This window comes from Rhincodon typus, chromosome 27 (assembly GCF_021869965.1).
Source record: "Rhincodon typus isolate 14 chromosome 27, sRhiTyp1.1, whole genome shotgun sequence".
Lineage (NCBI taxonomy): Eukaryota > Metazoa > Chordata > Chondrichthyes > Orectolobiformes > Rhincodontidae > Rhincodon > Rhincodon typus.
Window position 1 is genome coordinate 13,512,593 of NC_063358.1, and position 13,893 is coordinate 13,526,485.

A 13,893-nucleotide genomic window follows, 5' to 3' on the forward strand; every position below is an offset into this window, starting at 1 on the left:
CCAACTGACCTTCAAAACCTGGTTAAATAATAATATCCTTGAATTTCTTTGAGTGTGCAATCTGCAAAGCTTTTAGTGATCTTTATTTGAAATACTTTTTAAAAGTTATTCTTCACTGCCTATAAAACTCGCTGCTTATAAAACAGCATTGCTGACAATCACAAACCTGGCCATACTGAACATTACGTTCATCTCAGTTAAATCCAGATGCACTTTCATGAAAACCTCATCATAAAGTCCCATGGAATTCCCATTCCCGTTCCCATTCCCACTCTGGTCCTCATTCAACAAGAAAAATCAGAAAATTATCCAGCTTAGTGTTTAAAATCATTTATCTGTTGGCTTTAGTCCAGTAAATACAGCAGTCCTGTGTGCAGCACATTCTGCAGATTTCTGCCTCTACCCCATTTTATATAAAACAATGAGAATAATTTTTTTCATTCACTAATGGTGGGAATGGTTGGCTGAGCCAGCATTTATTACCTGCCCCTAATGGCCTTTGAGAAGGTGGTGGTGAACTGTTTTATTGAATTGGTACAGTCCATGTACTGTGTACCAGGCCACAATGCTGTTTGGGAGGGAATTTCCCCCAAAGGCAGAGTGGTATATTTCCAATTCAGGATGGTGAGTGACCTGAAGGGGAACTTGCAGGTGGTAGTGTTCCCATGTATCTGATGCCTTTGTCCTTCAAGATGGTAGTGGTTGTGGACTAGGAAACTGCTGTGTGAGGATCTTTGAATTTCTGCAGCTCATCTTGTGGATGGTATGCGCTGCTGGTACTGGAGGGAGTGAATATATTTGGATGTGGTGTCAGTCAGGAAGGCTTTGTCCTTGGTGTCAAGCTGCTTGAGTGTTGTTGGAGCTGCACTCATCCGGCAAGTGGGGGAGTATTCCATCACTTTCCTGAATCGTGCCTTGTAGTTGGTGGACAGGCTTTGGGAAGTTGAGATGAGTTACTTGATGCACTATTCGTAATCTCTGATCTGCTCTTCTAGCCACTATATTTACGTGGCCAGTCCGGTTCAGTTTCTGGTCAGTGGTAACACCCTAGATGTTGATTGCTGAAGATTCAGTGATGGTAATACCATTGATGGTAGCACCAAAATTGGTGGTTAAATGGGCAGTGAAGAAGGTTATCTAAAAGTACAAGGGGATCTTGATCTGTTGGGCCACTGGGCCAAGCAATGGCAGATGTGGTTTCATGCAGATAAATGTGAGGTGTTACATTTTGGTAAGACAAATGAGGTCAGGACAGTTAATTGTAGGGCTATGGGGAATGTTGTCAAACAGAGAGACCTAGGTGTGCAGGTACATAGATCCCTAAAAGTGGTGTCACGGGGTGGTGAAGAAGGCGTTTGGCTGCTTGGCTTCATTGGTCAGAGCATTGAATACAAGTGTTGGGATATCATGTTACAACTGTACAAGACACTGGTACAGCCGTATTAGGAGTACTGTGTGCAATTCTTGTTGCCCTGCTATAGTAAGGATGTTATTAAATTGGAAAGGATGCAAAAAAGATTTACAAGGAGTTACTAAGACTGGAAGGTTTGAGTTATAAGGATAGGCTGGTACTTTTTACCTTTAGAGTATCAGAGGCTGAGGGTAACCTTATAGTGGCTTATAAAATCATGCAAGGCACAGATAAGATGAATAGCCAAGGTCTTTTTCCCAGGGGTGGGGAGTCCAAAACTAGAGGGCATAGGTTTAAGGTGAGAGGGGAAAGATTTAAAAAGGACCTGAGGGACAACATTTTCATACTGGGGGTGGTGCATAAATAGTACAAGATACCAGAGGAAGTCGTAGGCACAGGTACAATTAAAACATTTAAAAGACATTTAGACAGGTACATGGATAGGAAAGCTGTAGAGGGATATGCGCCAAATGTAGGCAAATGGGACTAGTTCAGTTTCGGAAACCGGGTCAGCATAGATGTGAGCTGAAGGGCCTGTTTCCATGCTGTGTACCCCATGACTCTATGAATATCAAGAGGTGGTAGTTAGATTTTCTCGTTCTGAAAATAATTATTCCTGGCATTTGTGTGGTGCAAATATTACTTGCAACTTTTCAGCCCAAGCTACTGTCCACATCTTGTCCATTCGGACATGGACTCCTTCATTATCTGAAGAGTCATGAATGATGCTCAACATTGTGCAGTCAGCAGCAAATATTCCCACTTCTAACCACCTTAAGTTGGAGGGAAGGTCACTGATATAGCAGCTGCAGATGGTTTGGCGTAGGATACTACCCTGAGGAACTCCTGCAGAGATATTTTGGAGCTGAGATGAAGGACCTCCAACAATTGCAACCATCATCCAAAGTGACAGGTATGACGCCAACCATCAGAGAGTTTTCCCCCTGATTCCCATTGACTCCAGTTTTGCTAGGACTGCTTGATGCCGCACTTGTCAAATGCAGCCTTGATGTCAAGGGCAGTCACACTCACCTGACCTCTGGAATTAACCTCTTTTTGTCCATGTTTGAAATAAGGCTGTAATGATGTCAGGAGCTGAGTGGACCTGGTGGGAACCCAAGCTAGGCATCACTGAGTAGGTTGTTGCTGAGCAAGTGATGCTTGATAGCACTGTTGATGCCTCTTCTATCACTTTACTGATGGTCAAAAGTAGACTGATGGGGCAGTAATTGGCCAGTTTGGATTTGTACGGAACAAACCTGCTGGTGCTGGTATTGTAGCTGAACGATAAGACATTGGCTAAGTGTGGCAAGTTCTGGAGCATGTCTTCACTGCTATTGCTGGAATGTGGTCAGGGCCCATAGGCTTTGTAGGATCCAGTACCTCCAACCTTTTGTTTTGATATCATTTGGATGTCTGGATGTGAACTACTTTAAGATACAGTTCAATCCACTCTGGATATTAAAATTCATGTACTGTCCTTTATAATTCCTGATTAAAATTGAACACTGGATATTTATTTGCTCAAAACTTATCATAAGTTGCTGCCTTGAAGGTCTCTTCCCTAAATATTCTACATGAATCTCAGATATTGCTGTTTCCTAATTGGGGAAAATTCATAGCCTTTCTCCATCTGGAAGCTTCGAAAAGTGGTGGAAGCTTTAAAATATGATCTTCACTTTAGTTCTGCATTCAAACCAGTAACAATGAAACATAGCAAGTAGAGCAGGAGTAGGCATTCAGCCCTTTGAGTCTGCTCCACCACATTCTAATGATCATGGCTGATCATCCAACTCAGTACCCTATTCCTGCTTTCTCCCCATGTCCTTTGAACTCTTCAGTCCAAAGAACCAAATCCAACTTCTTGAAAACATTCAATGTTTTGGTTTCAACTATTTTCGGAGACAGGGAATTTCACAGGTTCACTGCTGAAGAAATTTCTCCTCATCTCAGTCCAGAATGGCCTACCCCATATCCTTAGACGGTGATCCCCTGGTTGTGGACTCCTCAGTCACCAGGAACATCCTCCATATGTTTGCCAGGAACCAGCATATTGCCCTCACAATCTTAGTACACACGATTCCTATTCCTTTTGTCTGCCTCGCGTTTCTGACAACTAACTGGTAATTGTGTTATATAATGCAGACCTCATACCAGCTTTTATAAAAGTTTGCTTGAATAATATCCTCCCATTAATATTTAGCCACTTGCTTAAATTTCCCGAGTACCCTTTGGTGTAAACAGGAATTTTTAAAAAGATTGGACCTAAATCTCTCTAATCCCCTTATTAAACTGAGACTTATACTATATATTTGATTAAATCATTTAATTCATGTGGAATATACTGTTTCCTGCAGGACCTTCCAACTGTTATGACTACCTATTCCTGCAACCAGGAATATTGTTCCTTCTGTCATCCAATTCATTTAATTTTCCAATACATACATTGCTTGCCTCATTGACACTCTTCCTTTAAAGTTAAGTCATCACTGTTTTGGTATACATTTGAGACTAAATGAAATTGGGAACGTATTTCCAATTAGTCTATATTGATGTATTACTAAGAGTAACCCAATTCCAATTTGTCCATTCTGTTACTGCATCATATAATCTAATAGTTCTGAGACCAATGTGCACAGCAATGGAAATAGGGAGCAATTCTGTCTGTGGTCCCCATATCAAAAATATTTTGGTCACAAAAAAAAATGTAATATTTAACAGCTAAATATATTTGAATCAAAAATCCTTATCCAATTTAAAGTTTTAGCAAAGATCTGTAGCTCAGGTTGTGGATGACTAGCTCGCTGAGCTGGCTTGTTTTTGTTCAGACGTTTCATCACCATGCTAGGCGACACCATCAGTGGAGCCTCCGATGAAGCGATGTTATTCTACTCCGCTTGCTATCTATACTGTCTTGTCCGTTATTGTGAGTACTGTTATTTCCGGTTTTGATCTACAAACCCATACAGATCAAAACCAGAAATAACAGTACTCACCGTAACAGACTGGTCGGTATAAATTCCAAGCAGTGTAGAATAACATCACTTCATCAGAGGCTCCACTGATGATGTCACTTAACATGGTGATGAAACGTCTGAACGAAGACAAGCCAGCACGGTGAGCAAGTCAACAACCTCATCCTTATACAATGATTAAAACAAAACATTAACGAATAACCCTCGAAGTCTTTCCTTGGTTTGTCTTCTTCCACCTATTCCCATGAGCTCTAAAGTAGTTTGGATTCAATAGAGTCAGCAATGCCCTAGCCTACAAATCCATGTCTCTGATAATATCTACATTCAGTCATTTCAGTTCTTTAAATGCCATCTATTTTAAATTTAAACTTATGGCTTTAAAAAAATTAACATCTCCAAAATTATTCTTAAAGTTCTCAATCCATCAGACCTTGGGCTTTCCTTCTCTTTCATTCTACTTACTTGCTTTCATTTCCATTTGTCATAGGTACTTCTTTCATCCTTTAATTATCTTTGTTAAAAGAAGTGCTAAATTACTCCACCTCCATCTCCAAATCCAATTTTGAAATGTCTTCTGTTTTAAATTACTGTCAATAAAATGTTGACCAAGTTGCAAACTAAGATGAAGGAACCCCTAGGGGACAGTGACCATAATATAGAACATAGAACATTACAGCGCAGTACAGGCCCTTTGGCCCTCAATATGATAGAATTCACCCTGTGGTTTGAGTGAGAGAAACTTGAATTGGATGTAATGGTTTTACAATTGAGTGAAGGTGACTGCAGAGATATAAGGAAGGAGCTGACCAGAGTTAATTGGAAGGGGAACCGAGCAGGGATGATGATGGAGCAGCAATGGCTGGAGTTTCTAGCAGTAATTCGGGAGGGACAGCTGAAAAGGAAGAAGAAACAAACTAAGGGGAGGATGAAGCAATCATGCTAACAAGGGAAGTCGGGGTCAGCATAAAAGGAAAAAACATACAATGTGTTACAGAGATAGTAGGAACTGCCAATGCTGGAGAATCTGAGACAACAAGGTGTAGAGCTGGATGAACATAGCAGGCCAAGCAGTATCAGAGACACAGGAAAGCTGACGTTTTGGGTCCAGAATCTTCTTCAGAAATGGGGGAGGGGAAGAGGATTCTGAAATAAATAGGGAGAAAGGGGGAGGTGGATAGAAGATGGGTAAAGGAGAAGATAGGTGGAAAGGAGACAGACAGGTCAAGGAGGCGGGGTTGGAGCCAGTAAAGGTGAGTGTAGGGAGTGGATAGGTCGGTCCAGGGAAAACGGACAGGTCAAAGGGGCGGGATGAGGCTAGTAGGTAGGAGATGGGGGTAGGGCTTGAGGTGGGAGGAGTGGATAGGTGGGACGACAGGTTAGGGAGGCACGGACGAGCTGGGCTGGTTTTGGGATGTGGTTGGGGGAGGGGAGATTTTGAAGCTTGTGAAATCCACATTGATAGCGTTGGGCTGCAGCGTTCCCAAGCAAAATATGAGATGCTGTTCCTGCAACCTTCGGGTGGCATCGTTGTGGCACTGCAGGAGGCCCAGGATGGACATGTCATTCAACGAGTGGGAGGGAGAGTTGAAATGGTTCACAACTGGGAGGTGCAGTTGTTTAGTGCGAACTGAGCTTAGGTGTTCCACAAAGCAGTCCCCAAGCCTCCGCTTGGTTTCCCCGATGTAGAGGAGGCCACAACGGGAACAGCAGATACAGTATACCACATTAGCAGATGTGCAGGTGAACATCTGTTTGATGTGGAAGGTCTTTTTAGGGCCTGGGATGGGGATGAGGGGGGAGGTGTAGGGGCAGGTGTAGCACTTCCTGCGGTTGCAGGGGAAAGTGCCAGGGGTGGTGGGGCTGGTGGGGAGTGTGGACCGGACAAGGGAGTCATGGAGAGAGTGGTCCCTCCGGAAAGCAGATAAGGGTGGGGAGGGAAAAATGTCTTTGGTAGTGGGGTCAGATTGCCGATGGCAGAAGTGTCAGAGGATGATGCGTTGGATCTGGAGGTTGGTGGGGTGGTACGTGAGGACAAGGGGGATTCTGTTTTGGTTATTATTGCGGGGAGGGGGGTGTGAGGGATGAGTTGTGGGAAATGCGAGAGACACGGTTGAGGGCGTTTTCGACCACTGTGGAGGGGAAGTTGCGGTCCTTGAAAAACGAGGACATCTGGGATGTCCAGGTGTGGAATGCCTCATCTCGGGAGCAGATGCAGCGGAGGCGAAGGAATTGGGAATAGGGGATGGCCTTTTTGCAGGAAGGTGGGTGAGAGGAGGTGTACTCTAGGTAGCTGTAGGAGTCGGTAGGCTTGAAATGGATATCGATTTCCATCTCTGGCAAAAAAAAATCCTCCGTTACATCGATGACTGTATTGGCGTCACCTCGTGCTCCCACGAGGAGCTCGAACAGTTCATCCACTTCACTAACACCTTCCACCCCAACCTTAAGTTCACCTGGTCCATCTCCGATACCTCTCTCCCCTTCCTGGACCTCTCTATTTCCATCTCTGGCAAAAAAACCATCTGGAAACCGATACCTATTTCAAGCCTACTGACTCCCACAGCTACCTAGAGTACACCTCCTCTCGCCCACCTTCCTGCAAAAAGGCCATCCCCTATTCCCAATTCCTTCGCCTCCGCCGCATCTGTTCCCGAGATGAGGCATTCCACTCCCTGACATCCCAGATGTCCTTGTTTTTCAAGGACCGCAACTTCCCCTCCACAGTGGTCGAAAACGCCCTTGACTATGTCTCTCGCATTTCCCGCAACTCATCCCTCACACCCGCCTCCCCGCAATAATAACCAAAACAGAATCCCCCTCGTCCTCATGTACCACCCCACCAAAATCCAGATCCAACGCATCATCCTCCGACACTTCCGCCATCTGCAATCCGACCCCACTACCAAAGACATTTTTCCCTCCCCACCCTTATCTGCTTTCCGGAGGGACCACTCTCTCCATGACTCCCTTGTCTGCTCCACACTCCCCACCAGCCCCACCACCCCTGGCACTTTCCCCTGCAACCGCAGGAAGTGCTACACCTGCCCCTACACCTCACCCCCATCCCAGGCCCTAAGAAGACCTTCCACATCAAACAGATGTTCACCTGCACATCTGCTAATGTGGTATACTGTATCCGCTGTTCCCGTTGTGGCCTCCTCTACATCGGGGAAACCAAGCTGAGGCTTGGGGACTACTTTGTGGAACACCTACGCTCAGTTCATACTAAACAACTGCACCTCCCAGTCGTGAACCATTTCAACTCCCCCTCCCACTCGTTGGACGACATGTCCATCCTGGGCCTCCTGCAGTGCCACAACGATGCCTCCTGAAGGTTGCAGGAACAGCATCTCATATTTCGCTTGGGAACCATGCAGCCCAACGTATCAATGTGGATTTCACAAGCTTCAAAATCTCCCCTCCCCCTACCGCATCCCAAAACCAGCCCAGCTCGTCCCCGCCTCCCTAACCTGTCCTCCCACCTCAAGCCCCACCCCCATCTCCTACCTACTAGCCTCATCCTGCCCCCTTGACCTGTTCGTCCTCCCTGGACCAACCTATCCCCTCCCTAACTCTCCACCTACACTCACCTTTACTGGCTCCAACCCCGCCTCTTTGACCTGTCTGTCTCCTCTCCACCTATCTTCTCCTTTATCCATCTTCTATCTGCCTCCCCCTCTCTCCCTATTTATTTCAGAATCCCCTTCCCCTCCCCCATTTCTGAAGAAGGGTCTAGACCCGAAACGTCAGCTTTCCTGCTCCTCTGATGCTGCTTGGCTTGCTGTGTTCATCCAGCTCTACACCTTGTTGTCTCAAACATACAATGTGGTAAAGATTAGTGGGAAGCCAGAGGAGTGGAAAACATTTAAAAACCAGCAGAGGACAATTTAAAAAGCAATAAACGTTGCAGTAGATGAAATAGGAGGGTAAGCTATCTCGTAATATATGAGATTGCATAAGTTTTTTTTCAGATATACAAAAGGTAGTAGTAATGGGGAACAAAGAAACGGTGGAGGAATTGAATCGGTACTTTGCATCAATCTTCACGGTGGAAGGCACCAGTATCATATCAGAATTTTGAGAGTCAGAGGACAGAGGTGAGTGTCGTGGCCATCAGTAAGGAGAAGGTTCTGGGAAAGTTGAAAGGTGTGAAGGTGGATAAATCATACAGACCAGATGGACTACACCTCAGAGTTTTGAAGGATATAGCTGAGATGATTGTAGAGGTGTTGGTGGTGATCTTTCAGGAATCACTGAGTCAGGGAAAGACAGAGGACTGGAAAATGAATAATATATCATCCCTGTTTAAGAAGGGAGGGAGGCAGAAGACAGGAAATTATTGACTTGTTAATCTGACCTCAGTCATTGGTAAGATTTTAGAATGGATTATTAAGGATGAGAAGTGCATAATAAAATAGGGCTAAGTCAGCATAGCTTCATCAAGGGGAGATCACGCCTGACAAATTTGTCAGAATTCTTTGAAGATATAACAAGCAAGTTAGACAAAAGAGAGTCAGTGGATGTGATCTATTTAGATTTCCAGACGGCCTTTGACAAGGTGCTGCACAGGAAACTGCTAAATAAGGTAAGAGCCAATGGTGTTAGGGCCAAGGTACTGGCATGGATAGAGGATTGGCTGACTGGCAGAAGGTAGAGAGTGGGGATAAGGGGGTATTTTTGAGGATGGCGGTCAGTGACTAGTGGAGTGCCGCAAGAATCAGTGTTGGAATGACAGTTGTTCACTTTATGCATTAACGATTTTGATGGATGAACTAAGGGCATTGTTGCTAAATTTGCAGATGACACAGATAGATGGAGGGACAGGTAGTATTGAGGAAGTGGCAAGGCTGCAGAGAACTTGGCCAGGCTAGGAGACTGGGCAAAGAAGTGGCAGATGGAATATAATATGGGAAAGTGTTAGGTCATGCACTTTGATAAGATGAATAGACGTGTAGACTATTTTACAAACTGGGAAAGGCTTCGGAAATTTGAAGCAAAAGGGACTCATGAGTCCCAGTTCAGGATCCTCTTAAGGTTAACAGGTAAGTTCAGTTTGGCAGTTAGGAATGTAAATGCAATGTTAGCATTCATTTAAAGACAACTAGAATACAAGAGCAGGGATGTACTGTTGAGACTGTAGAAGGCTCTGGTCAGATCGCATTTGGAATATTGTGAGCAGTTTTGGATCCAGTATCTAAGGAAGGATGCACTGACCTTGGAGGGACTCAAGAGGAGGTTCACAGAAATGATTCCGGGATGAAGGGCTTGTCATATAAGGAGTGGATGAGGACTCAGATTACAAACTTGGAGTTTAGAAGGATCTCATTGAAATTTACAGAATACTGAGAGGTCTGGATAGATTTCAGAACCAGAGGTCACAGTCTAAACCCATTTAGGACTGAGATGAGGAGAAATTTCTTCATCCAGAGAGTGCTGAGCCTGTGGAATTCTCCACCACAGAAAGTAGCCAAGGTCAAAACATTGTATGGTTTCAAGAAGCAGTTGGAATTAGCACTTGGGGCAAAGTGATCCAAAGTTGTGGGGGCAAAGCTGGAACAGGTTGTTAATCAGTCATGACCATAATGAATTGTGGATCAGGCTCAAAGGATGGAAGGGTCTACTCCTGCACCTTGTTATATGTTTGTCTCTCAAAAGGTGCTGCCAGACCTGATGAGTTTCTCCAGCAATTTCTGTTTTGTTTCAGATCCTCAGATTCTGCAGTTGTTTGTATTATTTTAAGCAGGCAAGGAAGTTGTGTAGGAAATGCAGTCTGTTGCACCTATGGTGAGCTGTCCTGCATTCCAAGATCTTTACAAATCATAATTCAGGAAAATAACCTGGGCTTGACTATGCAAGAAATTTGGCTCCAGACATGCATCCAAAGGCTGCAATAGGACACAACCAAACAAAAAGCAATTATGGCAGCATTCCAACTGCTTCTTGAAACCATACAACGTTTTGACCTCGACTACTTTCTGTGGTGGAGAATTCCAGGCCTAAGTGCAGCAAGATTTGGACTAAATCCAGGCTTAGGCTGATAAATGACAATTAACTTTAATACTATACACCTATTTCAGGCAATGTCCAGTTCCAACAAACGAGAATCTAACCATTGTCCCTTAACATTTAATGGCATCACATTCATTGAACACCCCATTAGCAACATCCTGGGGTTGAACTGGACCAGCCACATAAATTCTGTAACTACAAGAGCAAAGTCAGAGGCAGAGAATTCTGTGTTCGCCTGACTCCCGAATCTTGACCACCAGCTCCAACACTCAGATATCCTGACACTATCTCATGACAAAGCAGGCTGCTTGGTTAGAACCTTTCAACTTTCACTCCCTCCAACATCTATGCAAAGTGCAGCAGTGTGTGCTATCTATTAGTTGCACTACAACAACTAGCCAAGACTCCTTGTACAGCACCTTCCAAATCTGTGACCTCTACCACCCAGAAGGTCAAGTACAGCTTGTGTATGGGAACACCAATTCTGCAAGTTCCTCTTCAAGACACACACCATCCTTACTTGGAACAACGTTCATGGTCATTAGATTAAAATCCTGGAACTTGCTCTCAACAGCCCTGAGGGTGTACCTACAGCACATGGATTGCAACGGTTCAATAAAACAGCTCACCATCTCCTAAGGGGCAGTGAGGGACTTGAAATGATTGCTGGCTCAACCAGTAATTCCCACCTTCTGTGAAAATGAATTTAAAAAAGACTCAGTGCCATGGGAAACTTTAAAGGTAGTACTGTGTCACCTCGGAAAAGATGCAATTCCATCAATCAATCTTCCCAGAAGTACAGAATTCACATACAAGAGAAGTTTAAGAACACGTGGGATGATATGGAACATAATGGTATAATTTGATGTACACATCAGCACACAGACTGGTGCAGTTTTATAATGTGCATGCTGAAGAAAGATGGCACAATCAGAGTTTGTTCAGATCCAAAGCATCTAAATCTTTCTCTAAAGAGATGCCCATACAAAATTCCAACATTGCAGGAATTAAATAAAATTCACAGCAGATAAATTCCTATTCAATGGGTGCCAAATATGAATAGTGGTCGTACATTTGGCAAATGAATCTCCATAAACCACTACTTCAGAACACCATTTGGAAGATATTGCTTCCAGAAACCAGTTTCCAGTCTATCTGTCCATTAGAATCTGTCCCAGCAGTATGTGGACAAAATGCCAGAAAGTATTCCTGAAATAACACAGTCTGGAGCTGGAGGAACACAGCAGGCCAGGCAGCATCAGAGGAGCAGGAAAGTTAACGTTTCAGATCAGGACCCTTCTTTAGAAGGGTCTTTTTCTGAAGAAGTATCCTGACCCGAAACGTCAACTTTCCTGCTCCTCTGATGCTGGCTGGCCTGCTGTGTTCCTCCAGCTGCAGACTGTGTTATCTCTGACTCCAGCATCTGCAGTTCTTACTGTCTCTAAGTATTCCTGAATGTGTGTTATGCCGATAATCTTGCAGTGATGGCCAAGACAAAGAAGAGGATGACTGAAATTTATGTTCATTGATGATGGCAGTTCATCATGAAGGACCAGTCTTCAATATCAAGAATTGCCAGGTGAATGTAGGTAAATTAACGTTTCAGTCTATTCAGGCTATGGGATCTATCCGGACCAAGGCAAGATCAATGATGTGCAACATGTGTCTACTCTCCAAGATAAAGAAGACTTGTGAATGCATCTCAGAAAGCGGGGGGAGGGGAGAGTGTCCATCATGATAGATAGAAAACTAATTGCATTTGGATCAAAAAGTCAATCGCAAATGCAATCCAATTATTCCAACATAACACGTGACCAGGTGCTCTGGTATTCAGTATCACAAGATTCCATACAGGTGGTAAGCAATTGACTATGGAAACTGATCACAAGCTGTGGAATCATTTGGTGTACTCACTGATGAATGCACCATCTAGATTACAACAACTTGTCATAAAAATACAGGGGTATGATTTTGGCATCTGCTACAAACCTGGTACCAAAATGATTACCTCTTCACTCTGAGCAGATTATCAAATTTGAATAAGAATGCAGAAATTCCAACATATTTACTTGATAGTATGGACAGCAAGGTGGAAGATGTCCCTAAGGTTGATTTAATAAATTTTGGTTCGCACAAATGCAACCAACTTCGGAAGAAATAGCTAATGATCCACAACTGAAGGCAGAATAAAAATTTATCATAGGAGGATTATCACAGGACAATTAAAACCCTTACTCACTGATAGGGAAGCCCAGAACAACAGTGCAAAATACAAGGTTGAAGTATTTGCATTCGTCTTCAGCCCCCAGTGCCAAGTGTATGATAAATTTCGGCTTCTTTCTGAGGTTCCTCTTATCGTAAATGCCAATCTTTAGCTCATTCAATTCATTCCATGTGATGCTAAGAAACAGCTGAAGACACTGAAAACTGGAAAGGCTGTGGGTCCTAACATCATTCCAACAATAGTATTGAAGACTTGTGCTTCATAACTAGCCACTCCTTAGCCATGCTGTTTCAGTTTAGCTACAACATTGGCATTTACCTGATAATATGGAAAATTGCCCAGGTATGTTCTGAAGACAAAAAGCAGGACAAATCCAGTGTGGCCAATTAGTGCCCTATCAGTCTATTATCAATCATCAGCCAAGTGATGGAAGGGGTCATAGACAGTGCCATCAAGTGACACTGGCAAAGGAATAACCTGCTTGCTGATACTGAGTTTGAGGTCTGCTAGAGCTTGTCAGGTCCTGACCTCATTAAAGCCTTTGTCCAAACATGGACAAGAGAGCTGAACTCCAGAGGTGAGGTGAGACTGACTGCCCTTGACATCGATGCAACGATGCAATTTTTAGTTGAGTGTGGCATCAAGGAACACGAGCAGGAATGGAGTCAATTGGAATAAGGAGGGAAAACGTTCTGCTGGTTGAGTACATACCTGGTACAAAGAAGATATAGTTGTATTTGTTGAGGACAATCTCAGCCACAGGCCATTCCTGCAGGAATTCCTTAGGGTATTGTCTTAGGTCAACTACTCAGTTGCTTCATCAATTACCTTCCTTGCATCGTAAAGTCAGAAGTGGGGATGTTCACACAATATGTGATGCCATTCTCAACCCCTCAGATCCTAAAGCAGTTATGTGTCCAGATGTAGCAAGACCTGGATAATATCCAGGCTTGGGCTGATAAGTAACAAGTAACATTTGCACCACACAAGCGCCAAGCAATAATCATTTTCAACAGTGTCACCCTTGACATTCAGTGGCCTCACCATCCCCCAATATCAACGTCCTGATGATACCTTCGACCAGAAACTGAACTGGTCAAATTTACCTCCTGTCACCTAAATAATTGTCTACCATCTACAAGGCCCAGGTGAGGGTGATAGAATACTCACAGTGCCTGGATGCATGCAGATTGGCACTTTCAACATTCACTCCCTTCACCACACAATGGAAGCAGTGTGTGCAAGATGCACTGCAGTAACTCACCAAGGATCCT